Source organism: Ambystoma mexicanum, chromosome 3q (assembly GCF_040938575.1).
Source record: "Ambystoma mexicanum isolate Mex_15411 chromosome 3q, UKY_AmexF1_1, whole genome shotgun sequence".
NCBI classification, from domain to species: domain Eukaryota; kingdom Metazoa; phylum Chordata; class Amphibia; order Caudata; family Ambystomatidae; genus Ambystoma; species Ambystoma mexicanum.
Genome location: NC_090926.1, coordinates 484,654,037 through 484,680,061, shown reverse-complemented (window position 1 = coordinate 484,680,061; position 26,025 = coordinate 484,654,037).

Genomic DNA, 26,025 nt, shown 5'->3' with positions numbered 1-26,025 from the left:
CATTGTGGACTTGAAGATCTGGTCGAGAGTCATTGAGGGAAAGGGGAAGAGGTGGGGGTCATTGTGGATGGGGGACCCAAGATTAACATCATTGGTGAAGTTAGGTGTAAGCTGGAGTGCAAATAGAAGGTGATGGAAGTGGATGTGTTTGTATCTAGGAATGGTGGTAGTTTATTGGGGTGGGGTGAGCAAGCTGAGATGGGCTTGTCATACATCACAATGTTATATTGAATGCATATATCTGGAACTTAATGAATACAAGTAGTGTATAATGTATGTTACGAATATTTCTGGTAATGAAATGGTGGCATTGTCCTCCAAATGTTTTCCCTATTATCTCATCAACACAATTTTGCCACCAGGGTGATGGTGATTGTGGGTATGTTACAGCAGGACATTGATGGAGGAAATAATTGCTGCAGTGAAAGACAGAGAAGGAATACAGGGCATGGACACATTATTGTGCTTCATATGGGATTGAAATGCTTTATATGCTGTAAATTGTGTTTTCCGCAATGGGGTAATGGGGACAGTGCCATATCTTAAGACCAGATGAGGATGGATCTGGTTAGTTATTAGGAAGTGGTAAATGTGCCTTGGGCATAACCTGGTATTTCAGACTAACTGGGAACATACGATTTGCTTAATTGTTCAGACATGGACAAGGGAAAGGTCTGAAGGCCATGGCAAGTGGGACATGAAGTGTGAGAGGGATCGTCATCTGTGAGGATGTAAAATTCCTACCATTTTTGTAGTTGTATTGATATACAATGATGGGGGAATTTCTATTGCTGAAACAAAGAACTGCTTATCAGGCCTCACTTTCACAAATGCTCCATGCCAAAATTATAGTTAAAACATATGCCTCCAGGCACCCTCAGCTCCAACGCTGTAGTGACAAAATGAAGATTTATAAATCACATGTACAGTCCTGACTGCTGCTACAAAAGAAAGTTCCAGAAGGCAGATGAGATGGTTTATTCTTCTGCACCTCTGACCTAAATTGTAATAATTGTATGATATGATATATAATATGGCATTTATAACGCGCCTATACACAAGTGTTTCAAGGCGTGATGAGGCAATGGATGGGGGACAAAGGGAAGACAGACAACAAACTTACTAGGCCAGGTGTCATTCAGATCGTGCAAGTGCATGGGAAGGGGGAAAGGGAAAAGTGTGTGGGGGAAGGGAGAGGGGAAAATGCAGTACAAGGGATAGAATAAATAAGGTACATAAAAACTGCAAGCTGGTGGCACGTGCAAGGTAAGTGCAGACATAAGTGCTGGTAGGGGGACTGTAGGGATACAGAAAACAGTCCGCAGGTGCAGGGGTTGCCAGGGAGGCAGTGCAGGTGTGCAACTGGTGGGACATGGGCCTGAGATCAGAAAGGGTGGCCAGGTAACCAGTGAAGTTTCTGCCAGGAATTCAGCAGGGGAGAGCAGGAGAGAAAGCAGAAACAAAGAGGAAGGTTTTGAGGTGCTTCCGGAACTGGGGATGGTTCTCCTCAAGTTTCAGGGAGGCAGGAAGGCTGTTCCAGAGGGAGGGCCCTGCCAAAGAGAGAGATCTACCTCCAGCTCGTTGCTTCAAGAAGCGACTGACCCTGAGGGAGTTGGAGGCAGATGAGCAAAGAGCGCGAGAAGGAAGATATTTAGGAAGAGAGTGTTGAAGGTATTGCAGCCCCAGGCCCCAGAAGGCCTTGTGGACAATGCAGAGGGTTTTGAACTTAATTCTCGCAGCCACTGGGAGCCAGTGCAGAGATGTCAGTCCTGGAGAGATACGATCCCTGGGCTTGAGGCCCAGTCCTGTTCTGGATGCCTCAGTCACAGGAATGTAACTCATTAAAAATAAGACATGCCTGTTTGCAGGATGATGACTACAACACACACAGAATTATAAAGACACAGCAGTATGAAATAACAGTAGTGTCATCTCTGTGGTCAGGGACAGCTATGAAGTAACTGATGTGTATTGATGTCAGGTCTGGAAGTGAACTTCGGTCTTGGATACCAATGGACATGATGATGTATCTTCGATCTCCCCAGAGAAGGGCCACTATCTTGCTTCAGGGCACAGGAGTCTCCGGCAGGAGGTCTCGGGGTACCTGGGGTGATTCACAGGGATCATTTGCCTATCACCTGCCACTGAAGCCCCTGTAAAGCAATCAGACAAGGGAAGGGTCAGTGATAAAATTGTCAGGAGGTAGATATGGGCTGAGAGAAGGATTCCATCTTTTTGGTATCTGTTTGTGACTTCCACCACTTCCTGCCTTAGGATGTCAGAAGGCAAAGAGAATTTGTTACACCATCCGGGAATGGACCCCTTATAGCAGGGTTTCTTTCTTTGGAAAAGTCCCCTGCAATATTTTGCCTAAATAATGAGAAGATGCCACTCCTTGTTTAAGTATTTTCTGGACACTTTGAAGAAAAAGAAGAATGTATTGTCCTGTATTGGGAGTCCATTGAGTTGACTGGCTCCACAGGGATCATGCTGCTGTTTACTGGAGATTAAGGATCCCCATAATGTGCCTGCTAACTCCCTCAAGGGGGAGTGCAGAACAGATGGAATCACTGTGTCACAGAGCTCCTAGATTGGGACTCCTCTCAATCCTAGAATCAGCTGGAATCCTCTTTTACCACCTCAAGTCATCTTTGCGCTAGATAGACTAGACGCTACACCTTTGACCCAAGACTGAAACCACAGTACTCCTCTTGCCACTCGACAAAAAATGTATGCTGTGTTTTGAGAAATCCAGTCATTGGCTTGACCCATTGGAGAAGATGAACCTGCCTCACATCCGATTGTGGGCTTGACATCATGAGAGCAAATGATTCAAGCACTGATTAAACTGCTGGAAGTTATCCACCCTCTGGTCTCATAACATGACTTGACCCAGCAAAGTCATCATCTCATTGCCAACTAGACTGTTGCATACAATCATTGAAGGAAACAAATATCACCATCTCAAAAGATGCCTTAACTAACTGGGAGCCAGCACCTTTGAAATGACATGCCACTGATTCTATCAACTCAAATGTCTTGACTGTGGCTCTAATGCAGTAAAAGTACTTAGAAGACTAAACCGATGCTGTAGATTGCCAAAGTTAAAAATGCAGGTGACTCCATTTTAGCCGTAAATGGTGTATTGATATTTTGAGATATTAACCATTGAAAATGTATTGATATATGAAGTATGTGCAATGACAACCAGGTATTTCATCGAAAATAAAATTAAATAAGTTAAAAATACATTCCAACCATACACCCAGCAACCATGCCACCACCCAGCATATGCACTCACCCCCACTGGGTACACATTACAGACGCATTACAAACATATACTCATGCAAAAAATACAATTAAATCAACAATATGCTGTATACCTTGTGATCAACACACAGAACATACAGACACACCTACACTTCATATACATTACAAACATACAGCTCAGTGCCCACACCACTGATATGCACAGCAGCTATAACAACACCCAGCATACACACTCACCCTATTATCAATTATTAAATACAATCAAGCCAGGATAATTCCTAATTCCATGAACAATATGCAGCCAACATCACCAAAACCACATAAAGCATATGCACTTACCCATGCTGCATATGCATTACAATATACACTTAAGAAAGGAAATACACAATTTAGGCAAGAAAAGACATAACAATCTACTAACAAAAACATATATGCTATAGTAAAAGAAAAAGCAGCACATTACTGTAAAACTTAACACAGGCCTCCAAAAATATTCCCTCAACAAATCAATTCCCCACATTTGTCAAATGGACTCCATCTACCTGAAAAATACTTTCAATCTTAATGTTCTAGGAAGAAATAAAATGTTGGCCATGTTCAACTGAAATTGTATGTATATATCTCTTTTCAGTTGTTCAGGCGTGATACATTTTTTGATGGTTTACACTTCCCAGCATTTACACTTTACAGGCTGCCGAACACAAAAACTAGGATTTTTTCCAGAAACAAATTTCTGGAAAAAATCCTGCATGGCATAGCAGATCACCTTTAATGTTAAAACACATTTCTGTTCCAATTGTAGCCAAAATCATTGCTACCAGTATGGATTAAAATAATATCCCGAAGGTTGACGGCACTGTCACAATAAACAAAATATTTCTCAAGAATTCCTTGCCATTTGCCACCTCGACAAGTTAGCCATTCCAACTTGAATTTACCCAATGGTGAAATGCTGGCAGTCAGTTCATGTAATGCTCCAGCAAATACACACAGAAGTATTTAACAATCACAAATGTTTTCCCTACACGCATGTAAACAATATGTATAAAAAAGGAATGCCTAATAATACACAGGTACATAGAAATGTGCAGACAAGCATGCCAAAAGCAATCTACACTAATTTTCATTACATACAAAAAAACATACTTGCATGTATGCTTAACCTACAATATGCATCAATTCATACACAAACATTAGGCAAATGTATACTGTAATACCGCTGCACCTATACTTATACTCATACAATTGGAAATAAGCTGCAAGTGTCCAAATACTTAAGCATGGGTAACTACGGCAATTTCGCTTTGACACTACACATATGCATGCAAGTGTAATGCCAAATACACTTACATTGCAGATGTATACAAAACATTTCATATAAAACTTCCTCAACTTAATAGTAAAATTACACATAATACATTTCTCAACATGTTTGCTAATACACTAATACCTGCTGTTCTGTTCTGAAAAAACTGCAACATGTCATTGTTTGCCCAAAACAAAATGCTCTTGGTTGATAAACACCACATGCAAGTAATGTACAACAACCAATAAACATACAGAAAAGCTCTGCCAAAAGTATGTTACAACAAACACATGTGTCGTTCGTGCTTTAAACCATGCACAAAAGCACAACTTACTCAGTCACACCAATTAACAAAATTAAAACCTTCAGTTGGAGATAGTGACCAGTGCCGATGGAAAGTAAGTGCCCTGTACACATGTATACATTTTGAAAAACAATGTTAAACTTGGATTTTTTAAATGTTATACCCCAAAGAAAAATGTTTTACAATTTAATTGCAGCCCATTTTAAATTCTCAACAACAACCACTACTTTACAGCCTTATAAGGACTCAGGTCAGTAAATCATTTTTTAAAAAATCCATTTTTAACAGTGAATGCTTTTTTTGTTTAAATGTGAATATTGCAAATAATAAAACCTACTCTTTTAGTTACTCATTTTATATTGCAATATAATAGACAATATAATCTGGAAATACAACTAAAAACAGTAGCATACTTTTAGTCAATCTGTTTTATATGCTGGAAAGCTTCAACATCTGTTTACACAAAATGTAATTATATTTGTAAGGCAAGATGAAAATTAATATGAATGTGGCAACTATCGTACTGTTAACATCATGATATGCAAAATGTAAATAAAAATGTACACACTATTGTACTTCTAATAGCACTATATACAAAATGTCAGCATGCATGAAGGCACTATCATGTATATACAAATGTAAACAGTAACATATATGTCCTTACAATTAGAACGTCATGGTACATACATAATGTTAATACAAATGTAAGCACTAGAATCACATTTACTCACAATCATAAGTAAATGTGTATGCAGTAAAAAGTATATTTTATAGTTTAACATGACTTCTTTTATATACATGAAACATTAGCATTAAGAATAAATAACGAAACAAGTGTAGCCAATAGAGAAATGTTAATTGCCCTATATATAACATATGAAGAGAAATGGAAACACAAGGGTATTATTAGAAGAACTGTTTAAAATAGTTCAATACACATGTATGCATTAACAAACTTTAATAGTTTAATAGTAGGAACATGTTAATATAAATGTAAACAGTAGCATGTGATGTCCTTACAATAAATATGTACAGGTGTGTATAGTAAATAGCAAAAATAGTCACTATGCTGATGTTGCATGCTATGTAAAAATGATATGGATGTAGTCACTACCGTACTGTTAAAACCCTATGTAGAACATTTTAATATAAATGTAGGCAGTAGTGCACTAAACATAGCGCTATATACAAAATGCTAATATATGAATGTAAGCAGTACCATCAAATGTCCTTACAATAATAACATACAAGTGTATTCAGTTATGTTTGTCTTGCTAAATAGAAAATAATATCAATGTACCCACTAGCGTACTGTTAATAGCACTATATACAAAATATGAATACAAATGTAGGCACTAGCATATAATTAATATCACTATATACAAAAAATTCAATATGCATACATGCAACAGCCTACTATACATAGGACTAAATAGAAAATGTGAAGACAAATGTAAGTGGTAGGATTTAATTTCCTTACCATTATAATGTTCAGGTGTGCCCAGTAAACAGATGGATGTATCAATGTGCTTCATATGTTGCTTAACTTAAAAAATGTGTATGCAACATTCAGATATGTTTGTAATGCTAGTTAAACATGAATAAGCATAATACCATTAGCATACTGTTAATAGTACAATATACACAATGGTACTTCGACTGTAGGTACTAGCATACCATACATTCCACCATATACAAAATATTAATACAAATATAAGCAGCATCACGTCTTTACAATTTTAACAAACAGTATCGATAGTAAACACACAACATTTTATATTTTAACAACATACTTTCTTTTGTATGGGTGAAACATTGAAATTAAGAGAAGAGGAGAAGACTACAAAAAAAAGAATACACCCATCATCATAAATCTTGTAAGTATAGATTATTATGAAAACAAATAAAAACTTTCACCAAATTTACATTTTTCACAAAAAAACAAAAACATAATTGTATGTTAAACCTAAAAAAACATTAGAAAAAAATACAGTATTTTAATCAACAATGTATCCTTTGTTATTTAATTGCAGCAGGAAGACAAGAGCATAAAAAGAAAGTGTTAAAACTAAAAATACATTTGAAAAAATCAGTCTTTTAATCGACAATGCATCCTTTGTTATTTAAATGCAGCAGGAAGACACAAGCATAAAACGAAAGTGGTTAAAAAAACATAGAACACCACAAACATTCTGCAAATTGGAATACAAAAAACCCCACAAAGGCACAAATAAAACTAGCCACAAGGATGTTCGAATAAATATTTCCTCTGACAAAATTACAACTAAATAAACTATTTGTAAGACCACAGAAGTAGTCAAAATGCATTTTTAAAAGAACAATTTAGAACAGAAACAACAACATTTTTTATTTATTTACTTGTACATTTTTGGGAAGATTCCGGAATTACATTTTTTATTTTCAAGAATCAAACACAAACAACTGTATGATCAACTAAAGCTGAAAAAAAAAAAAAAAACAGGCTTAAACCTAAGTGCTGGCGAGAAGTTGAACATTTAGGTTATAGCAAAAAGGTCAAATATAACACATAGCCACCATAGAAAGAGGCAAAGAAAACACAACGCACCATATGCCTACAAAGTGCAGTAATGAAAACAGCAGGAACAGTTTATTTTCAATACAAGGGCTACAGTGTTAGAACATTGTATGGATGAGAACATATCAGAAAGCGCATTTCAAAAACTAAATCAACCATATGCATTTAGAAATTGGCCCCATATGTCTGTCAACTTGTCAGTGGGCCTCATTCCAAGTGGCGGTCTGGAAAAAAGGGTGCCGGTAAGGTCTGACCCTGCCAGGCACTTTGGCCCCAGTAGGCAGTCATCATGGAAACACTGGCACCTTTAGCAACAGTGACAGTGCTTCTGTCTCCCCACTCCCGGGACTCCATAGGAATGGGGAGTTACCAAATCTGCTGCCTGACTTCCCACACCGCTGGGACTTGTAATGTCCAAGTGGCACCAGAAAGTCAGGCAGCAGATTCAATGTTTCCGGGTTGAGGCAACACCATGGTGGCACGTGTGAGTTATGGCCAACCTCAGTATGAGGCCCAGTATCTCCAGACTGCCTAAATATGCCCTTCTCATACGTGGACAACAACATTTATTGCACCAGAGTATTACCATCTGTATAAACAAGCCCTTTAAAACATTTAAAAGAAACAACAGAAAATAGATTATACTTTTAAATATTCCCAATGTTCCCGCAGTGGCTAACTGTACCACATGTCATGGGTCATACAATAAGCATACAATTCACAATCTGAAACGCCAAAAGTCGACAAAAATCATTCAAAATAAATTAAAATGAATTTCTATAGTATAAACTTTTTCCATAGAAATATACATACAACTTTCAGTTTCTATTTCTAGTTCTAGCACTGCTTTAATAATCGAAGGTGTTCTTACACTATAAAAACAAAACATACCTCACCTAATAAACATACTACTTCTTCAACAATTGAAAGACCACAAATCCAAACAACACAAATACATTCTCTATTACTACTACCACTGATAGAAGTGAGCTGGAACGTTTGGGAGCAGTGTTCCACTACTTTTATTTTTTTCTGTTTACCATTCCTCTAATTATTACAACCATATTCACCATTCTATATAGAGGATTTGTCCGTCATGTCCCTGTGCAAGTGTAAAGTTGTAATAGGAGCCTTAGTTACTAGTCACAGACTAGTGCAATGTCCTGGCAGCAACACCTTGTTACATGTTGCACTATGCTTCTGCCTACCCCCTCCCTTGTAGAGAACATAGTTCCACTACTTTTTTTGGGACACTTCTACCACTAACTACTACTAGTATACTAGTAGTGCTAATACTTGTACTAGTTAAATTGTGCAATTTACCTTTATTGAACCAAAAAACTGATATTTTAGCGCTTCAAATACTTCCAGTTATAAAAATAAAACCCGTGATATAACTAAAAGTAAAACAATGATTGTGCCAATAGCACCTCCTATAACATCAGCAAAAACAACTTAAAAATCCTTCACTTTTAAGTGATATGTGATATTTTTATGTTTAAGGGTGAGTTAAGGTTAACATGATATTTGATTTAAATATAATATTATTTTAAACAATATTGTTACCATAACGTTATTGTTTCTTTGGTCAGTAGACTTTAAGTTTTTGATTTTGTAACCTGAACTCTTTTGTAATACATATGGATAGCAATGGATGTACACCCCACCCATACAACACTTACCTGATCTGTCTTTGCTGGTTGACAGCAGCAGGATTCTCAGGCGAACACAGAAAAACATGGACTGGAGTTGCTTCTTTGGGAACTTCCCTTTGCCTTGTAGGCCTTAGCGAGTGGCTGCCCAGGCAGAGGCTGCCCTAGCTCGACCCCTGAAGAAGGACTACCTGATTGCAGGGACCAGTGAGAGGGATGGAGGGAGGGACAAGGGTGGGGAGTGGAGCGAGGAATGGGGCAAGATAATGCATGGTCTGCACACAAAAACTTCAGCTGCCTTAGGCACACATAGAGAGCAGAAAGGGGGTTGCATGGACTGACCTTTTTAGCACGTAGCAGATATAGCTGCTCATTCACTGTGTGGAACCTAAAGACAGCTGTGCAATGTTGGGAAACAGTTCCTGGCTTGAACTAACCAATCATAACGATGGAGTGAGGGACAAAAGTGGGGAGTGGAGCAAGGGATGCAGCAAGATAAAGCGGTGGCAACACCACTAGCAGGGTCTGCACACAAAGCCCGAAACTGTTTTAGGGGCATACACAGAGCAGAAAGGGGTTTGCATGCCCTTACCTTTGAAGCACATAGAAGCTGTAGCTGCTCACTCACACTTTGGAAGCTAAATACGGCTGTGTGATGTCGGGCAACAGCTCCTCCATGCTTCCTGTCCTGAACTAACCAATCAGAGGTATGGAGGGAGGAATAAAGGCAGGGAGTGAGTGGAGCGAGCTAAAGTGGCAGCAAGGCCACAAATATTATCTGCACACAAACCCCCCAGTTGGATCAGGGGCACACAGAGAGCAGAAAGAGGGTGGCATGGCTGTACCTTTGTAGCACATAGCAGTTGTAGCTGCTCACTCGCCTTTTGGAAGCTAAAGACGGCTGTGAGATATTGGGAACTAGCTATTCTGTGCTTCCTGGCTTGAACTAACTAATCAGAGGGATGGCATGGAGGGACAAATGTGGAGAGTGGAGTGAGGGATGGGGTGAGCTAAAGCAGCAACAAGGCCACACGCAGGTTCTGCACCCAAAGCACTCGGCTGCCTTAGGGGCACATAGAAAGCAGAAAGGGGAGTGCATGGCCCAACCTTTGTAGTACGTAGAAACTGCAGCTGCTCACTATGCCATGCTTCCTGGCTTGAACTAACTAATCAGGGGATGGAGGGAGAGACAAGGGTAGGGAGTGGAGCCAGGGATGGGGCAAGCTAAATCATTAGCAAAGCCGAAAGCAGGGTCGCCCACAAAGCCCTCAGCTGCCTTAGGGGCACATAGAGAGCAGAGCAGCTGTAGCTGCTCATTCGCAGTGTAGAAGCTAAAAGCCTTTGTGTGATATTGGGATCCAGATACTCTGTGATTTCTGGCTTGAACTTACCAATCAGAGGTATGGAGGGAGGGACAAAGGCAGGGAGTATAGCGGTGGATGGGGTGAGTTAAAGCAGCACCAACACCACTGGCAGGTGGTTTCATGTCCTTACTGTTGTAGCACATAGCAGCTGCAACTTCTCACTCACCTTTTGGAAGATAAAGATGGCTGTGTGATGTTGGAAAATAGCTTTTCCATGCTCCCTGGTTTGAACTATTCAATCAGAGGTACAATGAGAGGGATAAGGGCGGGGAGGGGAGAGAGTGGGGCAAGCTAAAATGGCTGCAAAGCCAAGAGCAGAGTCGGCACACAAAGACCCCAGCTGCCTTAGGGGCAGAGAGCAGAAAGGGGGTTTCATGGCCTTATCTTTGTAGAACATAGCAGTTTTAGATGCTCACTTGCATTGTTGAAGCTAAATATGGCTGTGTGAAGTTGATAAACAGTTACTATGTGCTTCCTGGCTTGAACTAAACAATCAGAGGGATGGATGGAGGAATAAGGGCAGGGAGTGGAGCGAGAAATGGAACAAGCTAAAGTGGCAGGAAATACCACAAGAAGGGTCTACACACTAAGCCCCCAGCTACCTTAGGGGCACATAGAGAGCAGAAAGGGGGTTGCATAGCATTATCTTAGTTGCACTTAGCAGTTTCAGCTGCTTTCTCACTGTGTGGAAGCTAAAGACGGCTGTGCGACGTTGGGAACCAGCTACTCTGTGCTTCCTGGTTTAAACAAACCTATCAGAGGGATGGTGGAAGGGACAAGGGTTGGGAATGGAGCGAGTGATGGGGCGAGCTAAAGCATCAGAAAGGCCAAAAGCAGGGTCATCAAACAAAGCCATTGGCTGCCCTATGGGCAAATAGAGAGCAGAAAGTGGGGTTGCATGGCCTTACCTTTGTAGAGCATAATAGTTGTAACATCTAAGTTACCATGTAGAAGCTAAAGACGGCTGTGTGATATTGAGAACTAGCTACTCTGTGCTTCCTGGCTTGAATTTAGAAGGATGGATGGAGGAATCAGGGCGGGGAGTGGAGCGAGAAATGGAGCAAGCTAAACCAGTAGGCAAGACCACAGTCAGGATCTGCACACCAAGCCCCCAGCATATATAGAGCTTGAAGGGGGTTGCATGGCCTTACCTTTGTAGCACGTAGCAGCTGTAGCTGAATACTTATCGTGTGGAAGCTGAATACAGTTGTGCGATATTGGGAACCAGATACTATGTGCTTCCTGACTTGACCTAACCAACCAGAGGGGTGACATAGAGGGAAAAGGGTGGGGAATGGAGCAAGTTATGGGGTGAGCTAAAGCAGCAGCAAGGCCCAAAGCAGGGTATGCACACAAAGCCCTCAGCTGCCGTAGGGGTACATAGAGAGCAGACATGCACTTGCATTGCCTTTCCTTTGTAGCATGTAGCAACTATAGCTGATCACTCGCCTTGGGAAAACTAAAGGCGGCTGTGTAATGTTGCAAACCAGCTATTCCAAGCTTTCTGGCTTTAACTAACCAATCAAAGGGATGGAGGAAGGAACAAGGATGTGGAGTGGCGCAATGGATGGGTGAGTAAAAGCATTGGCAATCTCGAAAGCAGGGTTGGCACACAAAGCCCTCTGCTGTCTTGGGCGCAAATAGAGAGCAGAAAGTATGTTGCATGGCCTTACCTCTGTAGAGCCTAGCAGCTGAAGCTGCTCAGTCATACAGGGTTGTCTGTTGTCAAGTTGGCACAGCCCTGGCACAGCCCTGACACTCCTTTAGACACTAGTCCTCTGCTATTCACTGATGATGCCATTCCTATCTAGGCTCACATGTAAAAACATCACACAATCCCTCTAGTGCCGAGCAAGCCCAACTCCCCATCAACAAGGGCCATCATCTAGCATAGCCTAACCCCGCTTCTTGCAGAGGATCTGCTCCAAATGCAGGAGTCTCCACACATGTAGACCCAATGATAACCCCAGAGATGGTAGCACCTTCCTCTTAGCCAACCTCATTTCCCTTCCAAAAACAGCATATTCCCTTCAAAGTCACCATACTGTCTTCATCACACATTCTGGTGAACCAAACAATTCCTCACAGAATGAATCAATTGGATCTCTTTTCTATCACTTGAAATACGGTGGCCAATCCCAGATAAAGGGAACCCAATTCTGCATTGCAGGCACACCCTCATTGTCTTGCAAGTAGTGTCCGTCTCTTTCGCCAATCTGAAGGCTACAAACCCGCCCACACTGTGGATAATGGCACTCCAGCCTCCATGGAGGTGCACCCGAATAAGCCAGGGCAGTTCACCAGACCCTCCCCTGAGTACCCGCTCCTCGTTTGCATGAAGAGACTGTGGTTATTTCTGCATTGAATAATATTTGCTTTTAGGATACATACTTGCCTAATCTTCTCTTTCCTCTGCACCCATGCATCCTGCCATTCTTCATAGTCGCTTTTTGCACCCACATTCTCAATCCCTTTTCAAGGCCTTCTCCCTCCACACCATCATCTTCATGGCAAGTCCTGGTCCTGAAACCATACTCTTCCACCCACGCTTTCCACCCTCACATTTCCCCATCCCTGATAGCTTCTCCTGCTTCCAACAAAACCTTGGTGGAATGGTGGAATGGTGATTCTTTGCATGGCTATGCATGTGTGTGAAGGTGCTTATCATGTGGTTGCATTGTCCACTGTGTCCATGTGCCTTGATGTTTCACTGTTGTTTGTGCTCATGTTGTGGTGGTGTTGAATATATTGATTATTGACTATGAAGAGATTGCCCATGTGGTGGTATGCTTCCTTTGGTTGTAACTGAGATGTGCATGTGACTGTGTTGTATGTGTTTTATGTGGAGTCACCTTTGTATGTGCCAGTGGTGGGGTTGTGTATCGTGTGGTGTTAGGACTTCTGTTTGTGTATGCTTCCAGTTCTGTATATGGTGTGTACGCTGTGGTGTGTACTTCATGCCATATCATAATGTGTTGTACTTGCAATGGGTATGGGTCATGAACTGCGTGCATATATGCTGTGTTCCCATTCAGACACTTGCATGCATTTTTCAAATGCTTCATGGGTGTTGGACACTCAGATATGACTTACCATGGAAGTCAGTGCCTGTCGTTTTGCCGCATAAACCAGTGCACACCTTCTCTGGGACAATGCTATGTGTCTTCTCTTCCCTGGAAGTCAGTTTCAACCTGGGTCCTGGTGGTTCTCCTCCAAGGGTTAGTGTGACTGTATCATGGGTGTATCTTAGTTTTACCCTTTGCTTCTCATCCAACCACTTCACTGCTTTTTTATTTCCCTCCTGGTGCATTGCTTGATTTCCAGGGCATTAATTTGCTCTATGAGCATGAGCCAGTGTGTGTGCCGCAGTCCATGCATGGTGCGATGTCTTGGCATATGAAGCATGTGGTCCAGTGGCTGTAGATAACGCTGCCATCAGTCCACCTCACCTTGGCAAAGTTCATCTTACCCCTGGCTCCTTTTGCAGCTTAAATCCTGCAAGAAACCACACCCTCTCCAGTGATTGGGGCCACTGATATGATGGTATTTATTGATTATCAGAGGAGGAGGAGTAGACGTTTTACGCTGACTGGGTTGTGTTTTTCATTTAGTTTTGTAATGTTAACCATGTGTACTGTTTTGGTTGAGTGTATGCTCAGGTGTTGTGACCACCATGTGATCAGGGAAACATCATTTTTTAATGTAAGCTGCTTGTGGGTCCTCAATGTCTTGATGGGATCACATATATGGACATGTATTTGGGTGCATTACCTATATTTGTGTCTTGGTATGTGTTTGGACTGTGTGTGTATGTGTGCATTGTTTGTGTCCTGTGGGTACTCTATCTGTGTTGCTTTGTATTGGGCTTGTTGACATGGCATGTCGGTGGGTGTGTGACTGTTTTGGTGGGTGTGTCATTGTGTGGGTGTGACTTTACTGGTTTTGATGGGTGTGTTGGCGGGAGTGATGCCCCCAGAGTATAAACGTGAAGGTATTTACTTAGTAAACGTGGATCTTGTGAGCTGGGTGTTCTGTGTCATAAACTATGAAGTTGACGGTGTTAGTCATGTGCATGGTGCACAATAGTTTTTCTACTTGCGAGGTGCTGGCAGGGATGGATGGCTAAAGTGTGTGGGTGTATGCGAATAATGGTTTTGATTGTTTGTTGTGTTTGATTGTTGTTATCATTCAATTGTGCTGGCTTGTCTTCGCCGGCTGATGTTGCATTTTAGAGTTTTGGACGTTGGTAGTTTTTTCGTAGTGAATCAGTTTTGACTAGGGCCCATTTTGTGCACAGAATAAAATCCACTACATTTCCATTTCTGAGTTAGTAAATCCACCAATCTGGACGTAATGTACACTGCATATATGACTAAATAACATTTATCATAACATACACACAAAAAAAGACATATGGCCTCGCTATGAGGCTGGCGGTAGCCGTGCCTGTAATACAGGCATGGCTGCTGCTGGTGTTTTATTTTTCCCGGCACCCAGAAATGGGCAATTACTGGGTCATTACGGCCTTGCCGGACCTGGTATTTGCCCATTCCTGGGCGCTGGGGAATATTCTCAATGGGAATGGGGAAGCCGGATGCACCGGCACCGTTAGGAATGATACCGTTATGAAGGGTGACGGTGCATCGGACATCCTGTGGTAGCATGTGCCACTCTGCATACCAGGTCCGACCTGGTGGGCAGAATGGCACCCACAAGCACAACTCGTAGTTTGCCGGTCCGGGAACTACGGTAACGGCAAGCTTACCGGTACTGTAGTTCCTGGACTGGCAAACTTATAACGAGGCTCATAGTAAATGTGGGCAATATGTATATATATGCTTAAACATTTTCATGGGTGTAGTTTTAAATCCCCAAATGTCTATCCCCAAATAGACACCCATAATATCTAAACCTTTCTTGGGACATCTGGAATTGCATTGGCTCATGTATGCTCACCTATGCTAAGGCCAATATTCTTCTAGATACACCTCCAAGAGGATTACAAAGAAATGTAAAAAAGGTTGAAGAATATTCTACAAGAAATACAAATGATCACATAACATCAACTACACTTCCAATAAAATATGTAGTAGGTTTACCTGGAATTTCTATAATGTCAATATAGAGGTGGTAAAGGAAATAAGATAGGTTTCAATTTATATAATTCCAGAAGGCAAAAACAACGAGTCACCATGGGGATGCAATAAATGAACCAATGCGCTTCAGAGCTCTACGCAAACCACACATGGCTATCTATTCTGTAAGGAAAACTGTGGGAACGTTTGCTTTAGCTTCCTGAGTAATTTGTCATAGCAGTCATATGGCATGCATTAGGTTTACTCATTGGGAAGTACATATACAATGGAAAAATATTCAATTATATTTCAATACAATACAATCCTCTATAGGCTCTCTGCATTATGGTTTGTACATTATTTTAAAAAAGAGGGCATAGTTAAGTCCCTTTTGTATTTTAATTCATCAAAGTGAAATGTACAGGTCACGTATGAACATAGTGAAAACAGAGTAGTACCTACATGTGTCCTCACTCAAAGAATGCTATTGCATTTTCATTGGATCAAAAAATGAAGTATTGTTTGGGAAATATATCATCCAGTGAGATTTTACTGGTCCTCCCTGGGAAATGGATATTATACAGAGGTATTTAGCCGAATCCCCTGATCGAGGCTCAGAACCATTTATGTGAAATTAAGGCTCAATTCACTACCCAGTCTTGGAAAAATTGGCCCTAGACGGGGGCTAAAAATGTATTTGCATTTGTATTTTATTTATTTTTAGAGCGCGCCAGGCCCACAGGTATCACGGCGCATAAACTTGCAGAACACACTTACAGTTACATAAATGGACATTGAACATGTGTTTCCTTACCATGGAAACTTTTTGGGAGAGAATTCTGTTGGAAGGGCAAATACCATTGTTCATTCCGGTCTCAGCATTCATCAATTACATGTATTCTCCATTGTGAGAATCGATTTCATAGGAAATGTTCTATTATACATCATATATTAAGGCTATCTATCTGATGTTTAGCTGTATTTTAATGATGCATTCCTTTTTAGACATCATAACTCTGTTTATCTTCTATAACAAGGTTTTCTTTACTCTTCTTTTTGACCTTGATTTAACTAGACAATATATGCATCAGATTAAATAGGAATAAGGGTTTCTAAATTATGTGTATTTTTTCCCATACTATACAACATGTTTAACATTGTCCTTGCTAAATGAGTTTTCCTACTTCTAGATAATGACCCAAATGTAACGCTCTGTTTGTATTCAGAGTTGCTGGAATTAATTTCTACAAACACACTTTTTGAGGGTTTCAAACACCAGTTTATTCTGCATAGCTTTGGCATTTATCTAATCAGATAGGGCCTCTTTCCAAGGGTGCCGGTCCGGAAACAACGGTGCTGGTAAACTTACCAGCACCGTTGTTTCTGGACCGGCACACTACTATTCTGCAGACGGGTGCCCTCCCAGCCGGCAGGTCAGACCTGCCGAGTGGGACGGCACTGGCCCACAGAGTTTTAACGGGAGCACCAGCACCGTTAGTAATGGTGCAGGTGCTCTTGTGTCCCCGTTCACATATGAAATGGGGACTAACAAAATTACTGATGCCTGACTTCCCGGCCGCCGGACTTGGAATTGCACTGGCAGGGTTACCGCCGGACCTGTAATGAGGCCCATAGACTCAGATTGTAAGGTCCTACTTCTCTGAGAGTTGCTGACTTTCAAACCATCTTAGTTTGTGTGGGACTAACACAAACCAAATTCTAGTTTGAGGGTGTCCTTATAATCTCCTAATCAGAGGTCGAAGTGGGCGGGAGCGGTCGGGAGCGGTGCTCCTATACTTTTTATTTTTAAGGTTCACTGTTCCTATACTTTTATTTTAAAAAGAAACTGTTCTGGAATGGTTTTGTTTTTAAATAAAAGTGTAGGAAGAAGCTGAAGCTTGGAATTCAATGTACTGCACTGAACCTTCCCTTAAATAGCAGGTGTGTTGGTTTGGGGGGTTTGTATTGTGTGTGAGAGGGGGCGTGGTGATGGGGTTTGTGGAGAGCTGGTGCCGGCCAACAGGGAACATAGTTCCACTACTTCTTTTCGTACACTTCGACCACTGCTCCTAATTTAGGAGGACATCAGTATTTCCTTGTTTGAGGAGCTCTAACACTGAAGGCCCGATTCTCCTGTAGGTGTTAAGTACCGAAAAACAACCTTTTTGGTAATTCTGACCAATTCTGAAGGTGGCGCATTCTTCCGAAGTCGGAAGGAATGTTCCACTTTCGGAATACATGTGGCGGTTGCTAGGATGGGTTGTAAACCAACCTAGCAGCCACCACATTCGTAAACTGGCTTTTTGGAAGCCTATTCTTGTGGCACTCCTCCAGTTTAATATGTGTGCTAAACTAGTGCACATTTATGGTACCCTTTTGGTGCCGTTAAACTGGAGGAGTGCCACAAGAAGCCTTGTTTGGTGTAAATGGAAGTGTCCATACACTCGTGTTGAATATGGACACTTTCATGTACACCAAAGCAAGCAGCTTCAACGTTGCTGCAACATTTTAGCTGCTTGCTTTGGTGTACATAAAAGTGTTCTTATACAACACACGGGTGTATATGAACACTTTCATTTACACCAAAGCGAGCAGCTTCAACGTTGCAAAGTGTATATGAACACTTTCATTTACACCAAAGCGAGCAGCTTCAAGTGCTGCTTGCTTTAAATTAAAGTGTTCATATACACACCACGGGTGTATATGAACACTTTCATTTACACCACAGTAAGCAGCTTCAACATCCTGCAATGTTGAAGTTGCTCACTTTGGTGTATAGGAACTGTGTTCTCGGCATCATTTTCGTTAAATAAAGATTCCCTCGTTATTTAACGAAAATGCGGCTGAGATTCTGCAATCCACCTGTTTCCATTAGAAACAGGCTGATTACAGCGAAAGCAATGTTGAGCTTTTTGAAGACGCCCAGGCCCACATGAGAATAGCAGTGGTGCGTAAGTGTCAAGAAATGGCACAGTGAGTCGTGCTATTTAGCACACTCACTGCGCCAAGATGAGAATCGGGCCCTGAGACAGTTATTAACTCAGAATTTCTGACACCCTTGTTATATGGGGAGCTCTGGCCCTGGCCCTGGTACCATTTTACTTGAAGGGTTTCTTACACTCCCCTTGTCTGAACATGTCTATGAATGTAATACTCCAATTAAAGGTGACTCTGGCGTACAGGTCTTCATGGAATGGGGCACTCGCATTCTGGAACCTCATTAATCAGTAGGTGTTATGTAAACATTCCTTGGGTCTCCTAATTGCAAAGGTTCTGACACAGTGATTGTGTAAACAGTATAATAATGTCACTAATTTCAATTACAATAATAAGACAATTATTAGTGTTTACTCCCTGTTGCTGAAGATCTAAAGGCTAATCTCTCACCTAAATAAATGGTGACACAGAGGAAAAATCCAGAACATTAAACACAAATTATGCAACAGTATAGTACTACCAGAAAACAAAGAAAGATATTTATCTTGGATAACACCTCAACCTGGAGGATAAGTGTGTTAAGTATTGTCAAAATCAAAACAAACAACCTTTCAGTACTGAGCAAATCAAGACCAGGCAACATAGAAATTCATAAAATGCAAAACCATTTATAGCATGCAAAGTCTTGAATTTATATCAGAAAACTATTACAAAGACAGGAATATCAGGCCATTCAAATAAATAATTGCAGAACATATTTGTGACTGTTTCATAATATAGTTTATAGACCTGCAATTCGGGCCCTACCGGCTGTTATGTGCCCTGAAGACTGAGTTTAACGAGGTATGAGGGACCATAACGCCCGGTACGGCCCGAGCTGCAGGTCTATAAAGCTATTAGAACACCCTCATTGTTTAATTAAAGCAGATAAAAGTATAAATTACTCATACATGCTGCAGAAATTAAATGACCAATTAGTTACAAAAGTATCATGAATAAACATGTTTTACATTTAATATATGGGTATGTATTTGTATTATTTAAACATCTGTTACACTTACTTTGGATGTGTGTCCGTATTATTTTCAGCATTGTTGCCCAACAGAAAACGTTTCTTTACTTTGTGTGAGAGAGCAGGGACTACGGTGTACAAGGTTGCACAGCATGCAGATGAAAGTTGCTGGTGAGCGCTGCAGGCACAAGAGAAAAGAGGTGTGTAGGGCCAGGATCTCTTTTTATCTCGCTGCATATAGATGGGGCATCACGTTTTGCAGGAGCGCAAAAAGCAATTCTTCATTTACAGTGAAACATGAAATGAAAGTGTTTGTCTTTCTGGAGGGGGCGGGGCTATGTCAGTCACGCTCCACGTTAACACGGTCAACGTGGAACATCAACTAGATTGGGAGGCAGACGCGAGTGGCTTTGAAAAATGCTGCATTTAACTTGCAGGCAGTGTGAACATTTTCCGGGCTATAATGGTCGGTGACGGCGAAGGTAAGCAGCTATAGTCAATCTGTGGACTATACCCGTTTATATAGCCCGCAGATTGACCAATCAGTTTTCTGGAAACACCACTAGGGTTTTCTAATCAGGATTAACAGTCACCTCACCCCATCTGCAACAATGTTTAGGGTTCCTAATTCAGCTGACTATATGTTTGTGAAGATTTGTATCTAAGTGTTATATGAACCCACATGTTATTCCCCAGAAAATATTGATGGATAGAATTAATTACTTCAAACCTCCCCTCCCTTACATATTCATTATCTTAATCCACTCTCTGACACATCAGACTCAAAACAACTATGCCCTGCAAAGGAAGACATGTTCATATTGTAAAGCCTGGAGAGGGTCTATCTGTGATAATACCCACTATGGCTGGGGTAGAGAAACAGATAACCCTTGCCAAGGTTCACAAGGAATCACAATGGACAAGCAACTAAGACTGACACTCACAGGGAGGTGATGCAGGCTGGACCTTTGTTACAGTGAATCACCAAGTTCCCACAGAGGAATGTCTACACACTATGTATGTGCTAACACAGTTCTGTTACAAAATTACATTAGATTTAGATGGCTATATACAAATAAATAAGGCTCACTTTGTAATCAAAATTCAAAAGTTAGCACAAGATACACATTACTATTTGGTACCACATTTATTCTTAGCTTTAGTACTAATGTACCAACTGGTAATGGTCTGAAAAATGTGCTAAGTTTATCAAACACTGTTTAACCCCACAAGTATACATGTACACATGTGAAGAGGCAGAATGCTTTCTTTATAGTGTAGTTGCTATACTGTTTTGAGATTCCACCACCTGGCAATCTGTAAGAAAAGGCAAATGATACTTTGCTTTTATGTTAATGCCCAGTCATTATGGGCCTCATTACGACCCTGGCGGTAAGGGGTTTACGCCAGCGTTAGCTGCGCCGACCCCTTACCGCCAATTACGAGGTCCCCTAGCGCCATGGTGCTTTTAACACCTGCTTTTAGCAGGTGTTAAAATACATGGTGCTAAGGGACCATGGAGTTAATTACGCCACCGTAATTTACGGTGGCGTAATTAACGCCTTCCCCACTCCCATTATGCCCTATGGGGCAAAAATGGGAATGGGGAAGGGTAAATGGGGATTGGGGACTTACCGCCCCGCCAAGGTCGGAATGGGGCGGTAAGTCCGCCAACCACCATGGCGTAAACATAGTTTACGCCATGGTGGTAAAGTCACGGCCCAGGCGGTAACTTACCGCCTGGGTCGTAATGAGGCCCTATATGTTCATTAATTGTCTGCTTTTCTCTTTAATGGTCCCACCAGCCCAAAGTACCTGGGAAGCAACAGGAGAGCCAGCCCAAAGATGAATCTGAGATTCCTTGATGGACCCTGAGGGTGGAAGTCCTGCTTTCTCGTCACAGTACGTTGGGTGCCTTGGAAAGAGAAGTGGTGGAGTCTCTCATTTTTACTCGATGATGCCCCATGAGGACAGTTCCCCTCTGATAGAAGTCACTAGGTCATTGCAGTTGAGCAGTGGAACAAAGCATTGTTTGAAAGGCAGCAGTGATAGTCTGTCGTGGAGGCTTCCTTGGTCGTGTTGCTATGGCAGCTGTGGATGTCCCATGAAGATGAAATTCACTGTGGACCTCGACATGGCCCGGGAGGGAAGGATGAGTCCTTTGATTTCCATGGATGACCTTGGGTGGTGGCGGTGCAGTAACAGAATTAGGTGTCACGTTTATTCGGTTTGCGGTTTGCTTTGATTGGATTCTTTGGTGCTGTAGCCACAGCACGGATTACAGGGTAGCTTCTGACAACTTGGACTCGAGAACTGAACTTCTCTGCAGGCTGTCACCAAGTTTGGACCGTCAAGATTCGGTCCTTGACGCAGAGTGGCAGTAACTACACCAGCAGGCACTTCCCTGCTGGCGGCGACACTGAGCCATGGAAAAAATGGACATATGTTGGGTCTGCAGATTTCTACTGTTGGTTGGAAATTTGCAAGCTCCAGGCATCAAGCAGCACTAAGGAAGGCAATCTCTTTTTCTGGGCGATACACTGCAGTCTGACTTTTCAAAAGTCACATGCAGCATCCAGACCCGGGACAATGCTGGTGGACTTCTTAGGCTTAAAATATCCAGTCACTCTTCTTCGGGACCTACGAAGATACCTTTGCAGGATGGTATACACATATATCACTGGCTTCCAGGACACTTCTGTTGAAGATCAGCAGTTGCAGTTTGCACCCTCATAGCTACAGGAAGAGGTCACCCGTCTAGGTCCTCTTTTGATAAGTCCATGTATCAGCACAGCAGCCTTTGGATTTGGAAAAGAGTTGCAGCAGCAGACTTCTTAATCAAGCTGGATTCAGGATACGCCTCCAACAAAACTCCAAGCTTCTGACATAGAGGTAAGTGAGGGGTCTTCTGAAAAAATCCTCCCATTCATTCAGCCAATCACACACTGGTGCATTCATACAGCCACCAATCAGGTTCACAGGCATTGAGATCATTCACCCAAAACCAGGCACCCAAAACAATCAATCTGTGTGACAACACACAACCTTTCAGAGCACAAACTACATTAATTCAGTTTCAGGCAGAACTCGCTCAGGCAGGACCACAGGCATTGTGAGACACAGCCAAAACCAGACACCCACAACACAGAATGTGAGTTGATGTGCCTTTTCATTCAGTAAGGTCCTACCACTAGGGTGGACCCAAAACAAACATATAGGAAGATAGCAGCCCCAGAGACATACATGGTTCTTCCACCCAACATCCAATCAGGGGAAGGGAACAGAGTCAAAGCTCCTCAGGACTTTGAGAACCAAAAGGGAAAGGCAGAAAGCCTTGAGGCTTACAGTGGTCGTCATGCCTTTGTTCAGGAATTCATTGTTTCCTATGGCAGGGTCTGCATGTCCCAAAATGGGGGAGACCCAGAGTCCCTACAAAATCAGGATGTAGCTGCCACCAGCCAATACTCTGCTCTGTGGGGCATAGGGGTATCCCTTGGGTTTTGTTCACCAACAACAACAAATGAAAACCTGCACTTCCTGGGTTCCAAACTGGACTTCTGTGCAGAAATCAAACAGCAAAGGAAGCCTAAAGGAGTAGTGGTAAAAGGATGAAGAGGCCCTGTCTTTATCATGCATCACACAAATTATCCATGCATTTCAAACAATAACATTGCATACTGGTTCAGCATCTTACATAACACTGCCCCAGTCAAAACATCCTAACATCATGGACAGACAAGGCTTCAATTTGGAAAACAATTTGGCATTAGTATCCTGTTTCATGGGCTTCACTGGGGGTAATGGCCCCGCAGCCAGAGTTAACGGCCAGAGCGAAGCAAGGCTGGCTAATGTGGGCTCCAGGACATTACCCCCAGGGTAGCCCATGGAACTGGTTATTAACACCAATATCACACCAGGTAACCCGGAGTGCTCAAAAATAAAGTATTTTCATTCATTGAATGGGATGCCACGCGTGTCCCGTTTAATGAATGAAATTACTTTGCCAAAATGGCTGCCATGGTTGTAGCAGGTGAAGCTCCATACGGAACAGCTCTTCCATTACCAGGGCAGTTGTAAAAATGAGATGGCGCGAAGCTGCTGTGGTGTTGGTGGGTGGCGCTGCTGCCACAGTCAGGTAAGTGGGGTTGGGGAGGAAGGATGGGGTTATTTAAAAAAAAAAAGGAAATGGGAAGCCGGCTAGAAGATGGCGGGGCGGGGGAGGCAACCTGCGGGTTCCGTTGAATGTAGGCTGTGATAAGAGGTTTTAGCCTGCAATGCACAGAACCTGATTGGCTTTACTCCCTACCCCTAGTGCTATTGGCCTCTATGCCCTCAGCCTAGACCACTTCGGAAAAATTCATGCACAGTACCCACATACTTCCATAGTGAGCTCGTAAACAAAACAGCAGATCTATCTCGTATGCTCCCTCTTCACCCATAAACCCATAAACCTAACAATCCCCCTTCTATTTCAGATTCACCATGCTGCCTGTAGATGATTTAGGGAGCAAATCACATTAATATGAAATAGCCGTATAGATTGAGGGAAGCCCATTCATTTCGGACAGGTCCTTCTCCCATGCACAAATTACCTCTCCCAACGTCTATGAGCCTTTTAGCACATACTGGAATTATTTGTAGCATTTACATAACAAGGTTGCTTTCATTAAGTATTTTAATTGCAAACAGAGTTTTATTTTTCTATTTGTTTGACATTTGTAGAGCGCACCGAACCCAGGGGCATCTGGGCACTCATTACATTCAGGACAGGAGTGGGTTTAACATGAGCATGCATTAGGCTTTGAGTAAAAGTAAATTGCTTGTACGGAAGTGAAAGCATATTCTCCTGTTTTATCACTCGCTCTGGCATGTTAAATAGGATGTTGCTTTAAAAAAGGTCCTCCAAGACAGGAAACGTTTTGTTGAAAGGAACTGTGGGTGGAAATTGCATTGTGGTTTCCCTGTCTGTGCCCTGAACATTCGGATTGGTTGAGAGGAGGTAAGTAATGATCTCCATGTGCCAATAAAAGTGTGCTAATAAAAGGTAACATAACAACACAATACCATTGTAAAATGTGTTGTATTCAGTAGCGTTGGCGGCACTGGGTGAATACACACCAATCTGCAGATATTTACGTCATGAAATTCTATTGCCTCAAACATATTAAGAAGAAACCACGATGCAGAAACAGGGACAATTTAGTCAACAGGGAGAAATACAAACAAAACCACAGTGGTTAAAAAAGGACACAACAACGAGAGCTTACGTGGGAGAATTCATCGGAACTCAAAAACAATTCCATTCCATATGCTACAAAAATGAAGCTAGAAATACCTACACATGTCAACATTTTCTCTTTACATTCGTTGAATGTGCCCCTCTGTGAAATAAATGTTTTAAGGAATATCCAACAACAATCATATATCTTAAATAGTGTTTGGTTAAAGGCATAGCTGTCATTCCGACACATTTGTAAATATCCTCATTCTCTGTGTTCAAAACCAACTAATAGTAGAATGTTGGTATAGTCCCATGATATACTGCAAACAATCTCTTTTGCACGCACACAAATACGGACATTAGTTTTTCTGCCTTATTCATGCCAAGCTAGCATGACAGCCACCTCCACCCACGTAAGTTGATATTGGTCCATATTTTGTTTCAAGTATCAACTTACACACGCTTTCATTAACATGAAATCGCTAGTGCCATACTGCAGGAAACCTGCATCTATAATTACAGTAATACCATGTATGCCCATTCAATATTATCATACAATGAACGGTAACAGTTACTATCGATAACAAATTACTATTTTTATAATTTCCCCTTACAAATGATCTTTCTTCTGATCAAGTTTAAATGAAAAACAATTGTGTTTATTGACAATAAACAAGAAGATTATTGAGACAAAGTCCAAGATAGTTGACCATTTTTACTGATATCTTACCAATCTAAACTAGGGAAGGAGTCTTTTCACTGCACCCATTGTGAAATAACAGGACATTTTTTCTACACTGGCAATACATACTTCTAGTCTGTTTTGTGTTTCCAGGACCATGCACAAATTGGCTTTCTTAGACACATGTTCATCAGAAACCCATGGACGCAATCCTTGGAAAGCCAAAGAAGCCCAGACAAAACAAACATGGAATTCATCAGGCTAGATTCTTATGCATAGAGCACACAACTCTTTTGCTTCTGTAATATGGTCCATAACTATTGTGCATAAACTACTTCAGGAACCACAAATAGGACAGACAAATGATATATCTTCCACTTCACATTGCTAGATGGATCCCAACTCCAAAGCAAAATGAGAGGACATGAGCAAAACATATAATCTGTAAAGGTACAATATTTACAGAAATCACATTTTTGATTAAAATATGCCAATTTGTCTTAAATAAAATTACTGGTATTAATCCCCCAAGAGTCAGCATTCAGACAAATCGAAAGCCGGTCAACTTTATATGTTTTGGCAAGCAAGACAAATGTAATCACCTGTTAGGGTATGTTCACTGACTGCCATTTAGCATCTTTTTTG